The 23,777-nt window shown below is 37.8% G+C and overlaps 1 protein-coding gene and 1 long non-coding RNA gene across 2 annotated transcripts in view; one reads left to right on the forward strand and one right to left on the reverse strand.

The window, feature by feature from the left end:
- The window catches only part of LOC146768765 (uncharacterized), a 43,415-nt gene extending 40,105 nt beyond the window's left edge, over positions 1–3,310 (forward strand). Inside the window, exon 3 of the long non-coding RNA XR_014956266.1 lies at positions 910–3,310. This is a non-coding gene — a long non-coding RNA (uncharacterized LOC146768765). The remainder of the gene's footprint in view (positions 1–909) is intronic.
- Positions 1–23,777, reverse strand: part of ST6GAL2 (ST6 beta-galactoside alpha-2,6-sialyltransferase 2) — a 172,082-nt gene that overhangs the window by 129,723 nt on the left and 18,582 nt on the right. The window lies entirely within an intron of this gene.

The raw sequence follows: 23,777 nt of genomic DNA on the forward strand, positions 1-23,777 counted from the left end.
TCTGTCATAATGTTTTTTAACAGAAGTTTTGCACTTAATGATCATTAATGATGTGTTGATTTCCATACAAACTATTGTAAGGGTAAATCTGTTCTGTCACTAAATACCTTATGAGCTCTACTGTATAAATCAACCCTATAAGCACATTCAGGTTATTTGAGCTCCTGTAGGATTTTTTTAAACAAAATCTACACTGCTAACATCTCTACATACATTTGAGACTTTAGCAGTGTCTATGCTTGAACCAATTCTGCTCTGGTTTAAGAAGTAAAAAAGGCTGCTGCTGTGAAAAATTACAGAGGTTTTGATAATGTCAGGGCAGCATTGCTATAAGAGTTTCCATCAGATACAGCTGCTGCATTCTTCCCTATCATCATTAACAGGAATTTTCAGTAAGGTTGCTGTGCTATAAATCTGAAGAGTAAAGCAAGGACACTTGTCATAACTGATTGACAACAACAGTGGGAGGCATATATCACCATTGGTTGAGTGTTGTGATAATGGGTATGTTAAAAATTGATGTATGTATTATTACTATGTAGCTAAAAGCCCAATCATGTAGCTTTAATACATACTCTTATGGTCTGTAAAGAATAAGACTGCTCCATGATTAAACATTGCTGAAGGAGTAAATTTTACAGAAGTTGACTTAAAGTTTAAAAGATTGATAAATATGCAGGTGGTCTGAAGGCTATTTTTTTCCTTCTGGTGTTTTGGCTGGGAATCTAATTCTGTATCCCTGTCTGGGTGCTGTCTGTGGCTATCTCACACTTCTTCAATGTCAAATCAATCCAAAGAATTTCATTATTATTTTTCCTGAGTCATGTGGATAAGCTCAGACCAGGCCTTCAGGGTTCACTGGACTTCCACACATCTCTTCTAAAGATATTTAATTTATTTTTTCTTCAGCTTTTCTGCTGCAAGATATGTTGGCTCTTTCTGAAATCAATTCCTCAGGAAGGAGACTTGGGCCCTTCTCTCCTGGAATAGCATCTGTGGGCACATTTGCATGAGAGAGCTAAACAGAATGGAAGCACAGGAAAAAGTACTGTCCCTTGACTGTCCATGTTGTTGGATGTTTGGTAATGCTGCAGGAACAGTTTTGGGCCATGTCCGAAAGCATGGTTGGAAGCCAAAGGCTGTCTGTTTGCCTGTGGTTTCCCAGGTATGGAAGGGAAAGAGCAGTGATTGCAGTGCTCCTGAGTTGTGTTACACCATTTAGTCTCATAGTCTGAAATCCTTTCATCACAGTTTCCAGCTCATCTATTCATACCCAGTGGCATGCCACTGGAGAGAAGGATTTAAGTATACTGGTAGATAAAAAACTGAATATGGCCCACCAATGCACTCTTACAGCCCAAAAAGTCAACTGCATCCCAGGCTACATTAAATGAAACATGGTCAGAAGGTCAAGGGAATTGATTTGACAACACAAAGCTGGGAGGAGTGGCTGGTCCACAAGAGTGTTGTGCTGCCCTTCAGAAGGATCTTGACAGGTTGGAGAGATGGGAAGAGAACTGCCTGAAGTTCAACAAAAGCAAGTGGAGGGTCCTGCCCCTGGAGAGGATTAACCCCATGTATAGGCTGGGGACTGACCTGCTGGGAAGCAGCTCTGAGGAGAAGGACCTGGGGGTCCTGGTGAACAAAAAACTGTCCATGAGCCAGCAGTTTGCCCTGGGAGTCAAGAAGGCCAATGGTGTCCTGGGGAGTATTATGAAGAGCATTTCCAACAAGCTGAGGGAGGTGATCCAGCCCCTTGGCTCAGCCCTTTGAGGTCATATCTGGGTGTGCTGTGCCAGTTCCGGGCTCCTCAGTGCAAGAGAGAGATCGAGCACCTGGAGCAGTCCAACAGAGAGTAACAAAAATGATGAGAGGAAGGGAACATCTCTTTTAGGAGGAAAGGTTGAGGGAACCAAGAATGTCCCAACTCAAGAAGAGACAACTGAGAGGGGATTTCATCAATGCCCATAAATATCTGAAGGAAGGGTGTCAAGTGGGTGGAACCAGGCTCTTCTCAGTGGTGACAAGGAACAGGACAAGAGGCAAGAGGTAGAAACTGATGCACAGGAAGTCCCACCTGGCCAAGAAGAAATTTGGTGTGCAGGTAACTGTACTGGAAGAGAGAGACTACCCAGAGAGAATGGAGACACTCAAGAACCATGTGGATGCAATTCTGATCAATGTGCTCTGGATGACACTGCTTGAGCAGGGAGGCTGAACCAGATGATAAAATTGGTCCCTTCCAATCTTACTCATTCTGTGATTCTGTGATCTCTCTCCCTGCCTGGAATACTGTGTCCAGCTCTGGGGCCCTCAGCACAGAAAAGACATGGACCTGTCAAGACAAGGGCCATGAAGATGAAAATTATTAGAGATATAGAGCACCTGTCCTATGAAGACAGGCTGAATAAGTTGGGGTTGTTTTGCCTGAAGAAAAGAAGATTCTAGGGAGACCTTAGAGCACTTTCAAGTACATAAAGGGGACCTACAGGAAAAAAGGGAAGGGACATTTTTACAAGGACAACAATTTTAATTGAAAGAGGATAGATTTAGATTAAATATAAGTAACAAATTATGTATTGTGAGGGTGGTGAGGCACTGAAACAGGTTGCTCAGGGATGTGTTTAGTTGTGGCTTCCCCATCCCTAGAATTTTTAAAGGACAGGTTGGATGAGCCTATGAGCAACCTGGTCTAGAGGGACATGTCTGTCTATGTAGCAGAGCTGGAACTAGATGATCTTTAAGGTCTCTTCCAACCAAAATCCTTCTGTGATTCTACATTTCTATGGTAATATTAAAAATAGAGTGGCATGTGTGGCAATTTAAAGACAACATCTCAGAAAGCACAATGATTGGCACAGTGTATATAACTATGTATTTTTGTGTCTATACATTTTGTATGTGTTGTATATTATGTGTTTAGTTTTTCATTTCAATACCATTCATATGTTCATGTTTTTGTTTATATTTAAAGTTTTCATGAAATAAGGAATCAAAACATCTAGAAGTATTTAATTAAAATAAAAACTTCTGAACTCTACCAAATTAAAAAGTTTTTATTCCATAAGTATGCTTTCAGACTATTTTCATTTTAGTGCAGAAGTCATGTTTTTAGTGCCTTTTTTATTATGAATCTCATTTTACTCATGGAATTGTCATCATTTGCAAGGAAACAGCATTTTCAGTTTCTGGCTAGCTGTGTACAATGAATTCATCAGCTCCTCTGTTTTGCAGAACTTGCTGTGTCATGAACTTGAATGAATGATAACTACTCCATTTGGACAAATCTCCTATTCAGGATTTTTTTCAGAACAGCAATAATCGTTAGTGTATTTGAACAGTGATACAAGATGAAAGGAAAATCCAGACTTTTGGAAGAAAAGAGAGACTCTCAGGAATGGGTTTTGTCAAAACCCATTACCATGACCTTTCTCCTGCCAAGAAAATCCTGCTGTGAGAGTCTTTGAAAGTTGTCCATTAGTGCAGAGATTTTCTATCCCTTGTGCTGTTTGAGATAATAGCTGAAATAAAGACATTTAAGTGTATTTGTCATGTGTACAGACACCATCTAGAATTTCCTTTAATCATTACATTGCAGGCCTTTTCTAGAATCTGTAGATTGAAAGCTCGTGTAAGACCAGAGAATGCCCAAGAAACATAGATGACCATACATCTTCTTCTTATAATAAAAAGGAAAGTAAAATCTTGTCGAAAATTAGTTATCCAGCCAGTTTGGTTTTTCTTCCAGCTGGAGAGAAAAAAGGCTTAAGGAGTAAAATAAACCAAAACTGTCTTTTGCAAATAGCAGAGTCTGGGAACTAATTATGAATTAATATTCATAAAGAAAATTACAGGTTTTGGATGCCAAGTTTCAAATCTTCTCCATACAGCAATCAGAAAAAATCCTCTCATAAGTCAGAGCAAACTCAAGTCCAACAACCTGAAATTCTACCTCTAGAAATGCATCCTGTAAATATTCTGTTAAAAAGGCTGTACACATCAATGTAAAAATTGGCACTCATTTAAAACTAGAAAAAGAATATAATAATACCAAAAACCTTTTTTTTTTGAGGATTGCACCTTGAGTCAAAACAAGTGCACACCCTATTCATTACAAGCGGTATCTCTGAGAACTCTGTGCCCAGAATTTATAGAGATTGATAAAGGATGGTCCAGTGCACATAATTTCACAGCAGAATGCTGATATTTAGGGTAGAAGCCTGGCCTTGGTGCAGTCAGGGAAGTATTGACAAAATTTTGAAAGAATTCAACTTTGCGAGTATTCAGAAGTATGTGTATTCTTAAACCTCAGTGTCCTGTTCTGTCAAAATACCTGTGAACTTCCATCATTTTTATTCTACTTAGCAGGCAGCAAAAGGATAGATTATTAAAACAGTTGGTAATAACAATTTCTAAGACTATTTATATTCAGTTTTCTAGATCCAACTCTTTGCCCTCACCTTCTGAGTGAGAGCTACCTGATTCTCATTCATACTGAGTTCTTTTTTGCAGCACACGAGAACAAGGGGATGAAACAGGATCCTCTGAGGCCCAAGAAAAAAAGGATGAACTTATGAACTATGAAACAAAAATAGAAAGAGTAATGAAGGAATAGTTGCTGAAGAGAAACATGGCCAGGTAGAATACTGAATTGAGGAGTAAGAAAAGAGCTTACACATCTATGATCATCACAGTTCCCCTTTCCATATATGTCTTCATAAACCTTATATGTTCATAGGGGATTCTTCAGATAAGAGGCTTTAAAACAGAGGTGTCCCTACCTTAGTACTGGACATTAGCTTTTAGAGTTATTTGTGTAGTCTGTGAAGCAATGACCAAGCTTGCAATATGTAAAAAGGTGTAGAAATGTGAAATGTAATTTACAAGCCCTCTGGTTTCTAAGTTGGTTCCAGAAGAAGAAAAAACATGTAGTAAGCAAGAAAAGAATATAAAAAAACTTCTGCACTTCACAGTGCCACCAACTCAGAGGCAGAAACAGATGAAATAAATTAGATAAGAAGAAGGAAAGTTACTGGCCACTTGCCAAAGTCAAAGCTATCCCACCTGCACTAGAGACGTGTCACATTCACACCTGCCTGTCAGTGCTACAGAGAAAGAGAGACACTAAAGGAAGCACAGGAGGACAGGAGATCTCTTTTCCTTACATTACTGACACTACTTGTGTACTGAGAGATGTAACACACATAATTTTGTCATCTGGAGGCCAAACACACACATCCCTAAATGTGCTCCAAATGCAGCTGGTGAAAAAACCAGAAGGACATGCTGCAGAGGTGAAGTAGAAAAATTTTGGGAAATCAAAACATTGTTGTAGTCCAAGTCATAATATTTATGGACAAATGCCAAATGACAAGCAGAATGTGCTTCTTGTCACCAGGAGGTCATATCTTGCTATCCATCTCCTAGATTCCTCTATTTAATCACTCTTATAATTGCCTGCATTAATGTGTTGCTGATTTTGACTAACGTTATGATTACAAAAGAAAATAAAATGGTAACATTTCCAAATCCACAGCATGATGTACTACTGCAGAAATATTAGTGTTTCATAACTTCCCAGAATTATGCTAGTGCTGAAAACCCAGCTATCTACTGTGTATTTTATAAATTCAAAAGCATACACTGGATGATGTATTTCTGTTGCAAAACAAAATGAAAAGGGGCAGAAATTTGAGAGCACTTTGAGTTTAGTGGAGGAGACTGAGTGGCAAAAAAGCCTATGGAATCAATGATGAAGCTGAGTGTCTTAAACACTCATTTGCAGTCATTCATCTCTGGCAGAAGATGTGAGCTATTATTCTAGGTGTCAGGAGTAAACCACAATGCTGGGTCTGTATGCGTCTTATGTGAGCAGAATGTTTGTGCTGGTGAGCACCTCCTTGCATCTGCACAAATCCAGTTCCTAAACCATATTGCTGGATAAAGAATAAGATAAATTCTCCAATGTTATTTGTATTTAAGTTGAATCAAAGAAACAGAGATTTTATGGGTTTTGTTTTTTTCTTGATTTTTTTTGTTTGGTTTGTTGGGAGCTTTTTCATAGGTTTTTTTGTTTTTGGTTTTTTTTTTTTTTTTTGTTGTTTTCTTTTTTATTTGTTGGGGAGTTTGTTGGTTTTTTGGGGTTTAACTCCAGTGAGAGAGAGCTTAATTCCAGAGAGAGAGCTTCAATGCATATGTACTTAATATTTTTTCTGTTACATTTTTAAAGAATAAAAATAAATCATTTGTTTTGTTTCCATTAAAATCTCCAACACACTACACATTCTATTTTGGGAGCTCTGTTTTTGGTTTCTTTCTAAATGTAAACCTAACTATCCTCCAAGAAAATTGTCATAATAATGGCAAAAGTTTCTAATGCCCCTAAGAGTTATTTTTCTAAAAAAAAAAAAAAAATCAGTTGTCAGTTTTGTCAGTTTTTGTACAGTTTTTCTGGAATTAAGATTACTTATTATCACGTGAGGTGGTATCACTTTAGCAGTGAAACTCCTTGGTTCTATTCTAGCCCTCAGTCACCTAAACCAGATCATCATTCTTTTGTTTTGATAAGGATAAAGCTGTTTTGTTGTTTCAGACAACTTTTTTTATTGGCTTCAAATAAAATGTTGATCAAAGAAAGTAAATTATTGTTAAGGACTCAAAATAAGCATTTAGATATTAAGACCTAAAATACCGATTGAACCATATACTTGACTCCTGCTCAAAACACTGTATTCTTTTTCTTTCAGACATATAATGAATGGTTACACTGCAAATAAATTATTGTTTATATTCTCTTACAAGTTGTTCATATATATATATGTAAAATAATCTGTTGATTTCCTGCTAGTTGGAATATCAGGAACCATTAGAAATAGCAGCCCTGTATGTCTCCATTACTGAGGCTTAGCAATGGATGGGAACTGGAGGGAAGATCCAGGTGATCCTGTTTCAGCACTGCTGTTTCTCTCTGCTGACCCAGATGGCAAGTGAATGTCTTCAAAGTAGGAAGACAGAACTTTAAATATCTCTGTCATGCTTTGTGGAGATGCATTAAAATACTTCTGTTATGTGCATCATTCTACATGAGAAAACACTGATAAGGAGCTCTCTCTCTGGTTAGCTACCATGTTTGCTTGCTATCATCACCTCTAAGATCTTAATGTATGAACAAAAATGTAAAAGTGATCAATAAGAAAAATAATTATGTCTCTATAAGGCAAAGGCATTCATAGATCCATGACAGTTGAAGCCAGGCCAGCCATTAGACTATTTTCACATTTAATTATAATCATTTTATTTTTTGACATTCATTCTCACAACACCATTTACAGTTTCTCCATCTCAAAGCCAAATAATCTCCTTTCCAAAGGAAAACAGAACTATCTGACTTAAAAAGACTCTTAGGCATCTGACTGATGAGGTTGATTTAAGTAGTTAGGAAAAAAGGATTAATTCAGGAACAAGATTTTGATTATATGGCTGAAAATTAAAAATCCACATTTACCCACAAAGGACAACTTTTATCATTCTGATATAAAAATCATACTCTTACAGCTGCTCAAAGAGATCTTGGAATCAAAATTGCAGGATGTTTTCCTCATGAAACTCAGTATATGGAAAAATAATAGAAATACATGGGGAATAATTATGCTTTTCACAGTCACCTTCAAGATGTGTTATAACTCATATTGAAATTTGCTTCCAGATGGGTTTATACACACTTGAAAGCAGATCCTTGTCTGGTGTAAATGGTTCAAGCTCTATTGACTTTGATAGCAGTACAGCAGCCTACAATAGCTGGAGACCTGTATATGAGTAACCATGAGCTTACCTTTTCATGTGTGTACAGATATGAAGAGTTTTATTTAATCAGTTTAATGTAAAAGGATTTTCCTGTGCAGCAGAGGGTTAGTGACACATCAAGCAATGATAGGATACCCAGTGTTTTTGACTTCAGAATGTATCTTCTACAAGTTTGTTTGGTTTTTTTTTTTCAAAAAGGAATAACATATTCAACAGTATTTTAATTTAAAAAAATCTTGTGGTGCAAAATCAAGGGAAAATAATTTATGGTAGCCCTTTGAGAAGTTATCCACTTTTTATTGAGGACTGTCTCTTTTTTGCTATAGGTATAAAGCATTTATCATGTGTTATCTCAGTCACTCTGCCAGCAATCCTTGCTTTAGAAATGTATTTCATCACAGAACTGTCCAGCTAAATGGATGGCATTTCTCAATGTTAAATTTATGGCTCAATTAAAGTCAATCTTACCCTATCAGTTTCCTTGTGTGTATACAATTAATAAAAATAAAATGGAAACGTATCATTTCTTATGTCATGGCTTTCAAAATAGGAAAATTTTAAATCAATGTACTCTTTACAGGTAATGGAATTTAGCATATGTCTGTAGGCTGTGCTACTTTCACCTGAGCTGATAAAATGCAGGCATTGCTTTTTCTTCCTGCAAATGAGTCATTTATTCATGTTTTGTAGGATTAGGACTGACATCCACACAAAAGATTGCAAAAATTAAAGATTTAGGAGTGGTGTTATTGGGAGGTTGTTTGTGTTACCCTCCAAAACATGCTCACTAAGACTTTTCAAAGCCTACAGAACTCTGCTTGTTATCACTTGCTTTATATGAAGCAAAGAAATTTTGAGGACATGACATGGACCAAGGAAACAGCAAAAAGTAGAGTCCCTTCTCTGTCTCAGTGTTGAAGCATGGAGGGGTCCAGCCATTGCCACATTACCAAATGAACCACAGCTTGCACATTATCAGGATGCAGGACTCAAAAAACACTTAAATTATTTTCTTTCTTGTGTGGAAAAAAATACCATTGCACCATGTAGGTTACCAGAAAATGGATTAGATATAATTATATTTTTCAAGTGTTTTAATTGAGGTTTAGGGAAAAGCCATCACAAATTTTATGACCTCAGTGCTCCAAGTAATGACTCAGTGGCCTTTAGCCCTTTTATTTTTATATAGATCTGTGTCAGGGAAACAATATGAAACTGTAAATAAATCCTGTCAACACATTTAGCTGCATTTAAAAAAATTTCATATGCAAGGATTAGAGGATCTACAGGGGATATTGTTATGTCTGATCATTCTGTGACCAGCAAATACCTGCATAGCAAAATATTTTCTTTCTTCTTTGCTTTCATTTTTTACTTTTCTTTTTTTTTTTTTTTTTTTAAGAACAGTAGTGTGACATTTTATCTTGGCAACATTCCTTGTTCAGTCATAGATGTCACCTCAACACTTCGTCACAACCTCATCTCCAGATATGGTTGTTCTTAATCTATACAGTTCTACAGAGCTGGCATCAGTAGGAGGAACTATTTATAATTACATTGAGAAATCTTTTTACTGTTCAGCCAACTGATTTTGTATTTGTGCCTGCTGCTATGTTTATGAAATGTTAATATGCTTCAGTAAAACACTGACACTCATAAGCCATCGATGAGGTCATTCAACATGCAGTCCAACATTCAGCATGTATGCCAGAGTAAAATAACTTAATTAAATCCTTCCTCTGAGGATAAAGAGGGTTATTCTGACAGGCTTTTACAAGCCTGGGCAGGCTTGCATGGCACAGAGGAGAGCATGCAGAGACAAGGAGGCAGCAGAGCATCTCGAGGTAGCACGGGTTCAGTGCAAGGCCCCCGAGTGAGCGTGCTGGGGGACAGCCAGGACCTGCAGACTGCGTCACTCCAGGCTGTGCCCAAGGCTCAGGGTGACCCTTGAATCTGAGCTGGGCACAGTGGGGGCTGGAGGTGTGCCACTGTGGGAGAAGCCCCCGGACTGACAGTGCCAGAGCAGGGACACCAGCAAAGACACTACAGCCACAGGTGACCATGCTGCAGCTGGGGTACTCCGAAACTAAGAGCAGCAGAGGAAAATAAGCGAGAAGTAGCAGACAAAAGACCCCCAAAGCACATGGGGGTCAGAAATCATCATGCCCATAACCACAAAAAAAATTAGTATAACTTGTGGTGAAAATAGTGGAATTCCAGGAGGTGGAATGAGAAGTGCTTTAAGTGTCCTAAGTGTCTGTGTTCTTTTTTTTTTTTATCTCATCTCAGTGCCTGAACGAATGATCAGAAGTTTGTGTTGTCAATATATTAAATTACTAAAACAAAAAGATTCAACCATAACAGCTGATAGCTGCTCACTTTTCTCACTACTTAGCTCAGATTGCCTGATTTGACTGGGTTTACACAGCCACATTTTGGCAACAGGGGGAACTGTAAGGGTGGCTTCTGTGAGAAGCTGCCAGAAACTTCTTTTATGTCCAACTGACCAAATGCCAGCTGGCTTACAGATGGATCCACCACTGGCCAAGGCCAAGCTCATCGATGACAGTGTTGGCACCTCTGGGACAACAACTTTAACAAGTGGGAAAGTTGCTGCACAGCAGCAACAGCAGCCAAAGAGATGAGTGAGAATATGTGAAAGCAGCAGCCCTGCAGACACCAAAGTCAGTGAGGAAGGAAGGAAGGAAGGAAGGAAGGAAGGAAGGAAGGAAGGAAGGAAGGAAGGAAGGAAGGAAGGAAGGAAGGAAGGAAGGAAGGAAGGAAGGAAGGAAGGAAGGAAGGAAGGAAGGAAGGAAGGAAGGAAGGAAGGAAGGAAGGAAGGAAGGAAGGAAGGAAGGAAGGAAGGAAGGAAGGAAGGAAGGAAGGAAGGAAGGAAGGAAGGAAGGAAGGAAGGAAGGAAGGAAGGGGAGGTGGTGCTCCAGGCACGAGAGCAGATATTCCCCTGCAGCCCGTGGAGGGCCCCGTGCTGGAGCTGGTGGCTGCCTGGAGGAGGCTGTGTGCCTGTGGGGAGCTCACATGGAGCCTCTGGCCGGACCTGTGGACCCCTGGAGAGAGGAGGCCACGCTGCAATCTGTGGGGCACTCACTGGAGCAGGCTGTTCCTGAGAGGCTTCACCCCTCAGAGAGGGACCACACTGGGACAGTTTGTGAAGAGCTGCAGCTTCTGGGAAGGGCTCATGTTGGAGGGCTGTCTCCCATGGAAGGGACCCCACACTGGAGCAAAAGAGTGGGAAGAGTCTTCTTTCTGAGGAGGAAGGAGTGGCAGAGATAACGTGATAAAGTGACTGCAGCCCCCATTCCCTGTCCCTCTGTACCTGTTGGCAGGAAGAGATGGAGAATTTGGAATAAAATTAAGCCTGGAAAGAAGGAAGGGGTGAGGGGTAAGGGTGAGGGGTGTTTTTAAGATCTGAATTTATTTCTCATTATACTACTCTGATATGATTAAACTAGATTCCACAAATCAAGTCTGTTTTCCATTATGGTATACATTAGTCTGGCAAGTAAAGGCATATATAGATAAACTGGTTGATGAGCGGATTGAAGGCAGCCCCTCAAATGCAAACTTGATGTGGGCCATGGTAAGAGGCTTAAAACAGATGAGTTCATTAACATCTGAGTGCAATGACAGATAAGAATGACTCTGAAGTAGCCAAGTGTAGGTTGATTCCAGTATGACTCATATCAGCAAACACAGAAACAAACACAGAATCATTGCTGGAGAAAGTTTATGTCCAACAAGAATCTAGGAGGAATTGAAAAATGAAAATAATTTGTTAAATTGTTGGTAAATACCTTGATGTATTTCCAAGTAGTTTATATATATATATATATATATATACACATACATATATATACACATACATATATATACACACATATATATATACATATATATACATATATATATACACACATATATATATACACGTGTGTGTGTGCGTGTACGTGTGTGTGTATGTGTGTATATATATGTATATATGTACATTTATGTAAATATATATATAAGATGGATAAAGAAAAACAGCTGGTCAGTTCTGGGAAGCAGAGGTGCTATAAAAACTTTTAGATTATCAAACTCTAATCAGAGGAATATGATTTTTTTGGTAGTTTGATGACCCTGAACACCCTGCTAAGGAAGTAGCTCATGTAAAACACATTAAACACAAAAAGAAGAGAGCTGAAAGGATTAATGCTGTTCTTCCATGTGTAAACAGAAGAATATTAATCAAGAATGGAAAGGTGACATTGCCTCTCTAAGTACACTGAAGGGATTGCCTGTTCTGAAACTTAATGAATCTCTAAATCTGAATGTTTTTCCTTCTCTAGCCATGTTACAGAAAATCCACATAGACTGCATATTGCTGTTCCTCTAGGTCCCATCAATCCTTTCTTTTCACTGCATCAGTCTTATCAGTCCTCATGCTTTCTCCTGGTAATGAGCATGCAGAGATACATCTGATCTCTGTGCTTTGAAGTGGAAGAAAAATCAGACTTGTGCTTAGATAAGCAGTTAAGACAGTAATTTATTTCTTGTGTTTATTTATTTGAAATTATTTGATAATAGATTTTAAGATGACAACAAAACCAATCTGACTTATATCACAATAGATATCAAGGCTTATAATTTCCATTATTGGTAATATTAAGATCTACAAGAGGACTAATTTGTTTAATTCAGTGCCAAAAAGGATAATTTCTTTTCACTTCTTGTTATCAAGTTTTGCAGAATCATATTGTTCATCAAGCTGTCTTCATAGGAATCATTCTTCATTGTAGTGTCAAGGGATACATGGAGACAAAATTTCACATCTTGACAGCTGATTTGTGCATAAAATTTGTGCAGCATGTACTGCATTTTTTTGTTCAAAATCCCAAAAGATGTCTTAGTATTTGCATGTTAGTACAAAGAAAGCCCTGTTCTCAATTCCACCTGAACAGATGTGAGTGTGCAGGCTTATTATCTGTCCTCAGGTTGATCCTCAGGTTCTGGGAACATGCTTGACAAATGAGTACACTTTCCCAGGAAAACAGTTGCTCTTCTCAGGGAGTAATACTTTTCTTAATTTTTGATCTCACCTTGGGTAAAATACATTGTTAAAATTAATTCCATTCAGGATCTCTTGCATTGTAATTCTACCCATTCTTTGGAGGGAATTTAAAAACCACAACTTCTGCAGTGTCTCAAGTTTCTACTAAGATCACACTGATAGGCCACTCAAGGAATGTAAGTGGTCAGTATTTATCTTCATTTTGGAGGGAAGTCCATTCATTTACCCATCCATAAATATATGTAAGGAATGGAAAAGCCACTCTTCTAAATGGAAGCTAATATTATGCTTCAAGTCAGATATAAAGCATCTGAAATAATTCTCCAACTCCCACTTCTCTAAGTGCCGCGTTATCATTAGAATAAGATGTTGATCTTTGTAATATCAGCAGTGGTTAGTATTCTAAGTGTTGGCGTGAAATGAAGGTCTAGAATCATCTCAAGATAAAAAAGAACTGCAGACTGTTACGCTGACAGAAGAAGTAAAGACAAGCCAAAGGGAGCAGAGACAAAAGCCCCTGCAGTTCTAGGGGAATTTCATCTCAATGGGGATGATGGAGATAGTCATGGTAAGATCATGAAGATTTAGAACAGTATTTCAAAGGATCAGCTCTCTCTGTATCTTTGTGAAAACATCCAAATAAATGCTTTGTCTTTGAAGGAGACCTGTATTCTACCTTCGTGCTTCAACTGCCATCATAATTCCAAATCACAAAATGTTTTTAGCAAAGCTACTATGTGAAAATGCATATTTGTGAACAAGAGCCAGCTTCAGCAACTCTGATCACTAGTCATGTATCAAGGAAATTATGGCAAGTTCCTTTTTAATTCTTGACATCTGACTAAGAGTGACATTGAGAAATGCTTTTTTCAATGTCACCTCCTAATTTCTCAGTCTCCTAAAACAGTGCTCCATAGCAATAGTTTAATCTACTTTAGCATTTTGTAAGTAATCCTGCTGTTTTAATAACAACACCAACACAAAAATTAAATCCCCACTTCAGACTCTAATTGCTGCTACAGATAAAAAACCCCAAAAGATGCATCTTGTCATCATTGTCTTTGGGACAGGGAGAGTGGTGGTTAAGGATTCCATATATCAAATAATAAATCCAGTTCAAGAGTATCCTTATTTCTGTAGGTAAACAAAACCCATTATTGGTTTATTCTAGTGATAACTACGAATAGTCTACCATGTTTTTCTAAGATTTATAATGATTAAAATTGTCACACCTAATAATGGAGATGAAAAAGTATGCTAAATTAAGAGAAAATAGAAATTTAAGTGTGTCCTCACATTAGGAGGGTGCAATATTTATTCAGGTATGCTCTGTAATGTCTTCTCTCTCATAGATTCACCAGATAGAATTCAGTGAAGCTTATTACTGAAAATTCATTGTCTTCCTTTAATTGCTTAGTTGCTAGCACGCTTAATCAAATACTTCTTTCTTTCTTTTTCTTTCTATCTTTCTTTCTTTCTTTCTTTCTTTCTTTCTTTCTTTCTTTCTTTCTTTCTTTCTTTCTTTCTTTCTTTCTTTTCTCTTTTTTCCTCTTTCTCTCTTTCTCTCTTTTTGTCTTCCTTCCTTTCTTTCTCATTTCTTTTTTTCCTGCTTTCTTGCTTTTAGTTTGTTTGATTGTTTTGACTCTCTGAGGAGCTAATAAATCCATTGTCATCAAGCAGGTGCATACCTGAGTATTCCAAAACTTAGTTATAGAAATGGCAAAAGTAACAGGTTTGAACTGTAATATGACAGCTCCAGCAAATATATTCCAGTGAATTTCTAAAGTTTATGCACGGCTGAATGAATATATGTTTATGGGCTACTTCTATACTAACTGTAGTGGTGAATATATTTGCATTTTAATGAAGATAAACATTTTCACAGATAGCTAATCTTACCTACGTAAATAAAAGAAATTACCCACAAAAACTACTGTAGAACACCGGATTGCTCTGTACTGCATTTCTTGGTCTGTGTAGTCTTGTGCTTGTATTTTGTTCTGACAATTAAGAAAATACATGGTTTAATGGATAATACCTTGTACTTTCAAAATGAAATTTAAAAAAAAGGAGTTAAACAAAAAGGCATAATTTCTATCAGAGGTTTCAACATCAAAGCATTTTTTATTTATACAAAGATGCAAAATAACTTTTGAAGGTCTTTTGAAGGTCTTGGTAATTGTATGTATCCAGTCTCACAAGATTTCTATTGTTTATCAGCTTTTCTTAAGTAAACTTGCCTTATATAAGGTCTTCTCTTGTTACTTTCCCACATGCTATTTTGAATCATTTCCTGTTCTCTTCTCCATTACTTTTTTCTCTCTGATCCACCATTTCTAGTTTCATCTGCCTTCCTTCTTTCCTGCTTGTACTTCACATAGCTCCATAGCTCTTTCTCTTCACCCTATCATCAAATATATTTTCTTCTCTGAACTCTTTTTATCCCCTTTTTTCACATTATTATTATCATGTATTTTCCCTTTTACATCCTTTCCTAGAAGTACTGATCTCCTCTAATTTTACTGGGCTCTGGGAGTATAGAATTTGCTTATAGCCAAAGCAACCAAAACCTACCAGTTCTTTCTCTCCAAGAGCAGTCACAGTGGCATCTGAAGGATGGCCTTCCATCAAATATAAATAAATCATATTTCCATAAATCATATGAAAATATGATTAATTCTACTGAACTAATTTAGGCATTCTTTTAAAGGCCTGGAAACACAACACAGTCCTTTTGGGTCAGTATGTTTGCCAGGAATGTTTCTCAGTGAAATTTCTTTTAATATAATTATGTCCTGGCTGAATGTCCCCCTTAAATTCTGGCCAGCAAAAATCCTGTCAGACAAGTTAAAACCTGCAGTAGGACCTCGGGTGATATTCTAAGGAGAGGTCAGTATCTTTCAGTTGAAAAGCTTGAGTTTAGACAATAATCTACAGTCTTTCCTCTCTGAGTCAAAAAAAAAAAAAAAACAAAAAAAAACCCAAAAAACTAAACAAACAAAGAGCAGCAGAGACAATGATCTGTAAAATATTTAAATCTCCACCTCATAAGATTCAGCTAATCTTGTCTTGGGCATGAATACACCTTGCAGAGGTACAATCCCTGGTAGGCCCCTTATCCAGTATTTTCCCCGACATTTTGTGAGTACTTTTTTTACCAAAGTAGGTCAGAACCCAGTAGAGAATTCAGGAAAGTTGTCTTTTAGAAACTGAAACATTTGCACACAGTAGAATTAATTTGCCAATGCCTTATTAGTGATCTAGTGGGGCTAGTTAAGGCTACTAAGGCCGTGTTCAGTTGAAACTGCCTTTGGAAATGAGGGTTTGATAGGGCTTATACTTTCAGCTAAAATATCTCTCAATATTGAGAACAATTGTATCAAGTAAAAAGATAATTCTTCATTTTGACCCTGCCATTCTCTAGGAAATGCCGATTTACATGGCTCTACTGTCATCTGTCTGCACAAGCTAATTACTTGCATGTCAAAACCCCTGGAAACTTGTGTTAGAGTGCTGCCAAAGGTCGGACTTGATCCCTACACACAAGTAGACCTCTGTATGGTGCTGTATTACCTTACCTGGCTTAATGAAATATAAGGCATTAATTGAAAGTAAAGTTATGAACTTTGAAAGACTTCTGAAATGCTGAAGAGAAAAAGGATGAGTTAAGAAAGGAAATGCAGGTTTAACTCTGAATTTACCGTTTATGTGGATAGAAATCAAACCCTTTATTATTTTAGTTCCTTGGGGTGTGTTATTTTCTTGATTTTTCATATCTCCCTCCTTTAGGTTTTCTGTTGTACTTACAATCATACAAAACACATTATTTTATAAGATTATGGTTAACACTGGGATCTATTGATTTTACAACACGTTATTGGTGAACCTATTTAGACACACCATGATTTTCACATTGTTGTGTCAAATTCATCCAAAATCTATCCCTGCAATGGTCTTGTAAAAAACTGTTGGTATTATGGATCAGGCATCTTCACATGCTACCACAAGCCAAATTTTTCCAACATGCAGAGCACCCATGCTCCAAAGAAGTCCATAGGTGCTGCAAGACCTCACCAGCTTTGCAAACTCTCAGTGTATTGAAAAGAACTAAATTCAAAATAAACACTTTCATACTTGAAAACTAAAATCTGAATTTCAGTCTCTGATGTCATGAAATAGCATGACAGAAGTAAAGAGATATTGTCAGCTATTACATCCAACTCTTTACACTCTTGTATTATGGGCATTCAATGAAGTCAATGGGAAAAGAGCTCAAAAGAAGAAAAAAGTTCTTTAAATAGGCGTGGTTAGTCTGGGACTTGTCTTGAAAGAATTTTTTTCAGATTCCAAAAGTTTGCATGGTTTCAAGAGGAAAATATACCGGGAGCAGAAATCCATTGAGAGATATGATCAGACAGAAAGTGGGACGCACTCCAAAGTCCTACAGCCTCAGGTGTCTGGGAGTCAAGGGAGTGTTCATGCAAAGCATCGCATGTGCTTGCCCTGCTCCACTACTTTGTGTGCTGGGCTCTGGACATACTCAGAGGCAGGACACTGAGATGCAATTAACTTCACCTTCTGTATTTAAAAAAATATTTTACAGTTATTTTTGTTAGTTTGTTGCTAATTATTTTCACTCCCGTCCCTTTAAGTCCTCTCACTTCTCTTTTTGCTTCGATCATAGCTACGCTTTTTTTGTTTGTTTCTTTCTTTTTTCACAAGTGGTGTTGTTTGTTTATTTATTTTGGTTTTTAATTCTTACATTTACCTTAGAGCTACCAAAATGTGCTACAAATAAATAAGTTTTAAATTACAGAATAAATCCTGCTGACACTTCTTTCCTGGAAGTGCCCATCACCTGTGTGAATCCAAAATAATTTTTTCTACAGTGAGAGTGATGTGTGGCTAGATACCACTCTGCTTTTTAAGATACTTCAAAACAAATCTCTTAACTGAAGTTCAGGATAAGTAATAAGCACTAAAGTCTGAATCTCATAATCATTCCTTAATTGCTGATCAAGGAAGTCAAAGGTATAAAATTCAGAGACAACATTTCATTGAGAACAAACAGCATTGAGCTCCTCAATGATGTCACAGGGATTTGGTGCACAGATTTTACACTGAAACACTGACACACCCTTACTGTTGCAGTGCACAAAATGTTGTTATAATTGTTCTTTATTCATATTCAGGACTTGAGATACTGCTTGGACAACTACTCTCATGTAGCAAAGCTGGCAAGCTTTCCATTTTGAACACAACATGGTCACAATCGTAACATTATATTTCTCATCTGAGACAGAAAAAAATCTTATGAAGTCCAGTGGCTCATTTGTTCCTTTTGCAGGAATGAAACAAAAGGAAAAATACTTCGTTGCATGGTAGCAAGTGGTTTGTGCTGCTATTCATGAGGTGCAGCAAAACTGGATGTTTTCTTTAGTCCTAAATATGTTATTAGGTTACAGTAACTGTAGAGACAAAATAATTTGGGGCATTCTCATTGTAAATGTTCACTCTTGCTTACCATATGCAGAAAGTTCACACAATCTCTGGAGTTCTGTTTCAAGAGCACTCTGTAGTACATTAATAATATACAGTCTTCTTGAGAGTGTTGTTGGCAATTCCAAAAGGAAAGAAAAAATAAACTCAGAAAAAAATCAAAACCAAATTTGTGTTGAAAAAAATGTGCTGAGCTGAATAACAGATTCTCATTTACTTTTTTAATTATTAATATATTCAACTTGAAACATCTCTTTTCAGTTGCAATAATTTCAAAATATATACACTTCCCTTCCTCCTTCCAAAAAGAGCAGAGAGAAAGGGAAATTCAAATTGAAAATCTTGATTGAAAAATTGAATAATTTCACTTGGAAAATGTCACAACAGATCATAATTTTTTCTCACTTATTTTCTTTCAGGAAAAGAACATTTCAATGAAAAAAGAAATTAATTGATTAAAACTTTCAGACAAAACAAATCTGCATTTCTGGCCCTCAAAAAACTATAATTGACAAATGTCACACAGCTTTACCATATGAAACTTCTCCTCTTGTTTTAAATGCCACACTTTTATATGGAACACCCAGAATAGTAGGGTGGCTCTTTGGCACAAAGAAGTAGTGCAGAGATTCTGAAAAGATGTTTTCTTTCTTAGCCTTGGCCTTAATGGCTTTCCCTATTTCACTTAAGGCTTTCCATCAGTTGATCTTGTAGTACTTATTGTGTTGCTTTTTTAAACTCTGCCACACCTGTTTCTTAACAGTTTTTCTCATTCATCAACAAACACATCTCCATCTTTTGTTGGATGTGAAGGGAAGCATAATGACAAATTCATATGGAATTCAGCGTGGAATATTTTTAGTAGCTTCATCAGTAACAGTGGCAATTTACAGTACTATGCTATTACATTTCAGCACAAAAAAAATTTAAAAAGATCAAAACAAAAGCTATTCCAATATAATACCATTTCAAATTTTCCCTTAAACCTTTCCAATAACTTCAAGTTAGTAAATCTGTTTAAAATTATTGGCTCTATTCTGCTAATAGTATCAGAAAAAGGGGATGGCTGAAAAACAATTCTGGATTTAGGGCAAGACTAGATAGAGGTGTCCCCTTTGGGAAGCATGTAAAGCATGTAAACATGTCTTTTCTGAGTTTTCAAGGCCCATTCTTTTAATATTGCAATATTGACCTATGAAATCTGCAGCAAAATCTGTCTAGAAGCCTCCTTGGAGTTAGTGGCCTGGTGAAGGAGGAGCTGGTGTTGTGGGGAATTTGGGCAACTTGTATTCCTGCAAGAAAGGAATAGACATAAAGCAAGCCAGGTCTAGAGCTGCTCTTAGTTGATGCAACTTGTAAAAAAAATTAACATTGTGACAGACACATAGGAATGCAGATGAAAGTATTAAAATTTAGCATGGAGCACATCATGGAGTTCTGCTTGCTGCAGGAGTGTGAATTCATTGGCTCAGTGCACACTGGGGAGGGGGCCTTGAGCCTCTGCTGAACAGAAAGAGGAGTCTTACAGAATACTGTCGCTCAAAAGAACCAAGATGAATATCTACTCATTGCATAGACAAGTTTCCCCAACTCATCTCAGATTTGTACTTGCACAATTCAGGCACAAGACTTTGTCATAAATTTTGAGGGAAGTTCTATACAGTTTCTCAATCAGGACTGCAGATAAAATTCAGAGGATGATGATTATATATAAAGGGGCCAAGTTCAAATAATTGCATTATTCTCTTTATTTTACAGTGATTACCATGTTTTCTGGTGCCATGTTAGTTTTGTATTTCTAATGTTTAGGCTCTTAAGCAGTAAAATGCTATTAGTGTTTATGCTCTTTAGGCCACTGATACAAATTAAAAACTTTAAATGAAGAATTTTTCATATTTGGGAAAACAGAAAGCAATGACAACACTATACTTGTCATGGCATAGACAATTACTAAAGTAGACATTTCAGACTGTTTTCTTCCTTGTTTGAGAAGGAACTGAGGATACTAACACTTGCAAAAAAATACTTTTATTATTTTCAATTTATGTATTACTGATAATGATAAAGAAAATCTTAGCAGACTTTAAGTTTCTACCTCTAAGAGAACAATGTTCATACAGTTGTGAGTAAAAAATACTCTTGTCTCATTTTCTCGTTGAGGTTTTCTACATTTTCTAATAAATTATTCATTGTTTCACATTATGATTCTTGAGCTTGCTCTCAGATCTATTAAATCCCCATATATGTAAGTTTTGTGAGCACTGTTTGTAAAGATCGTGTACAGTCTAAGTACATTAGTGACAGAGGTCATAAAATATTGAAAGGTTTAACCACATATGTGAGAGAAATAAGTATTTCTCCCAAAGGCCTAAGAGGAGCCTGTTCACATATAACATAAAGCCCAGTGCAATATTGACACATAATATCCTGCTATTTGGAATTAATCCATAAAATAACACCAACTCCTGTATCAGAGTATTAGGTACTACAACCCTTGCAGAATCTCAGGGTGATCCAGGGAGATGTTTTATTGTTGCAGTAGTCATAGCAAAAATGGAAGGAAATTAAAATGAAAAATGAAATATTCTTAAATCCACAAAAGGGTTTTTTTTTAGTTAAAGTTAATTGACTGGTAAAATCTCCTTTAGTGCATTTTTTTCCCTCAGTCAAGTTCACAGCAGAATATCAATGAGGTTTGCTGAAATGGAAACTTTTCACTGTGCATAATTAGAGTAAATGAAACGTGCATCCATTCTCAATGTGCTTCTTTTATATCTGTAAAATTTAATTTCTTTAAGAATCGAGGCAGGAAATAAATGGGGTGAATGTCAGCTTACATGAGAAGGGTTTCAAAATTTCAAGGCCAGCTCAAGAACAATGATTTGGATCAGAAATCTTCCTCTGTGATTGTGGCAAACACTACTTCTCAGCCCAATTTGTGTGCCTCAGTTTTGCCTGTGAAAAGGGACCGTGCTAACAAAAATTAGGCATAGAGAAGCAAAGAGAATTTCCCTTCAGTGTGCCACTGGAGTAGCCTGATCTGAAAACCTACTGATGCTCTGATACCTTGGGTTTTCTAAATGTCAAGTACTATTAGTACAGGTAGAGCCAAACTGTGTGCTGTTGTGACTTTCCTGAGAGGACATCCCATGAGGGATTGGGCTGAGCTGCCAGAGCCACCTGGTTTGTGATCTGTGTCAGATCAGAAAGAGAGCTGCACTTGCTCCACGTCAGCCTGTGGCGGAGATGGGAATAGAGTTTTGGTGATTCCGACCCCTGGAAGTAGGGAACCAGTCAGGTTAAATCACAAGGGCTGTAACAAACAATAATTCTCTCAATTTCAGCAGTGACCCCACCAATGCTGCACTGCACCATGGCAGGAGGATGGGCCACTGATGCAAACAGAGAACAGAGGCAGGAAAAGAAAAAAGGAAGTTATGTCCTACTCATTTGCAGGTGGGGATATGGGAGTGAACGTTACCTAAGGACACACAGGAAGACTGGGCAGAGACTAGGCTGTGTTCTGAGCATCACATCCTTGGAGATGTTCTTTCAAGCAGGACTGGTCTGTCCACTCCACTTAGCAGCTGAGCCTTTACCACCTACTGCTATGCCAGTGTTCCTGTCTCCCCCCAGCTCCTGAGTGACATTGGCTGAAGCCACCACCATGCCGTTCACTGCGAGCAGGTTCTTCTGTGCTCCTGTGACAAGCTGGGAATGTGCATGTGGCTACAAGTACGAGAGTAGAGATGACATGTGGCAGCCTCCACTGACCATTGTCCCTCAGATGAAGTGATGTGGTTAGCCACACTCCTGGCAGCACACCTCTTGTCTCAAAGCAACTTTTCCTGGCTTGAATGTCTGCAAGGTTCAGCAGTAGGGGTAAAGTCCATGTGGGGAGCAGAAGTGACTAAATGAAAAGATATATTTCTGGTTAATTAAACCAGCCCTGTGGGACTTTTCAGTGTGATTGAATGAACATGAAAGCTTGCTGGATGTGCTCAGTCAGATGGTACTCCTGGTGCACTTTCATGGATGCTATCAGGATTACCAGAGAAACCAGCATAACAGTGACCTAGAAAGCTTTACCTTGTCAGATTCATTACACTGAACTTCCAGCCATGAAATGTAAAAAATACAGAGGGTAATCGTATTTGACTTGGTGGGCCCAGTTTTCCTCATTTTATTATCACTGGATTTGTCAATGTCAGAAGCTGAGACACAAATCAGCAGAGGATATTAAAATGGCTGTGCACACTCTGTAGTTCTCTGCATTGAGATGCCTCCTGCTATAAAATGTGAATTTTACAAAGCCTGAAGCAACACTCTGCTACTCTTATTCACTTATTACTCTGTAGTTAATGATAACTGCTAATCAGTCTCACAGCCCATCCAGGGCACTGTCACACCTGACTCTGCCTGCCCTGGATGGGCTGTGGCCTGAGCTGATCTTGCTGTCCCGGGCAGGACAGGGCGCTGGACAGCTGCTGCTGGAGCAGAGAGCAGGGCTGCAGCTGCCAAATCGTCTGCTGGGCAGATCATCCTGACTTGAGGAGGTTTCTCAGATCAGTGGAATTAATTACTTACTGGACATGTCCATATCTCTCCTTTTAAGTAGTTTAAGGGAGACTTTGTGAGGCTGAAGGCAGCTGGGATGAGTCTCAACGCGACATGTTCAGTATCACACAGGAAACCTGTCAGGGACTGACTGGGAGGGGATTTTGTCCCAGCTTATCGCCTGTTCTACAAAAGCACCTTTCTTCTTCAGTTCATGAGAGGCTAGTGTTTGACTTAAACCAGACACAAATGTTCACAACTCACTTTAGGAGGATGAGAGTTTGTTCGCAGCATCCTTCATTCTGTCCCTCAGCTCCTCCACTTTTTTGTACAAAGAGCTAGCTTATTTTCTAGAAGCAACATTCTCTTTTTTCATCCTCTGAAAAATGCTACTCTTGCACTTTAATTTTTTGTGTCCTATGAATAAACGTTTCAATTGATGAGATACACATAGCAGTAAGAACTGAAAATATGAGACATATTGCTGTTAATTTGGGTCCACATAACTTTGCTTATCACTAAAAAAAACAAATTTACTCTTTTTAGAAAACAGTCATTCATTTATTTCATTTGCCAAGAATTTCTAATCTGAATTTCAGAGAAAAAGCAATCTGTTACTTTCAGGCATTCATGTGATGAGGTGATCTATCAGGTGCATGACAAGCAAGTGTGTTTTCTGTACAGCATATTCAAATTCCTCCAGTACTACTTCACTTCTCTCCCCAAAACACAAACAGTGGTAGCTATGCCTGAAACACAGACTAATTCTAGACCTGAAACACAGACTAATTCTAGACCTGACTTAGCTGTGCTTGAGGAGAAACTCTGTTTATGTCTTTGTGTATTTGTT

Source organism: Lonchura striata, chromosome 1 (genome assembly GCF_050655825.1).
Source record: "Lonchura striata isolate lonStrDom1 chromosome 1, ASM5065582v1, whole genome shotgun sequence".
Classification (NCBI taxonomy): Eukaryota; Metazoa; Chordata; class Aves; order Passeriformes; family Estrildidae; genus Lonchura; species Lonchura striata.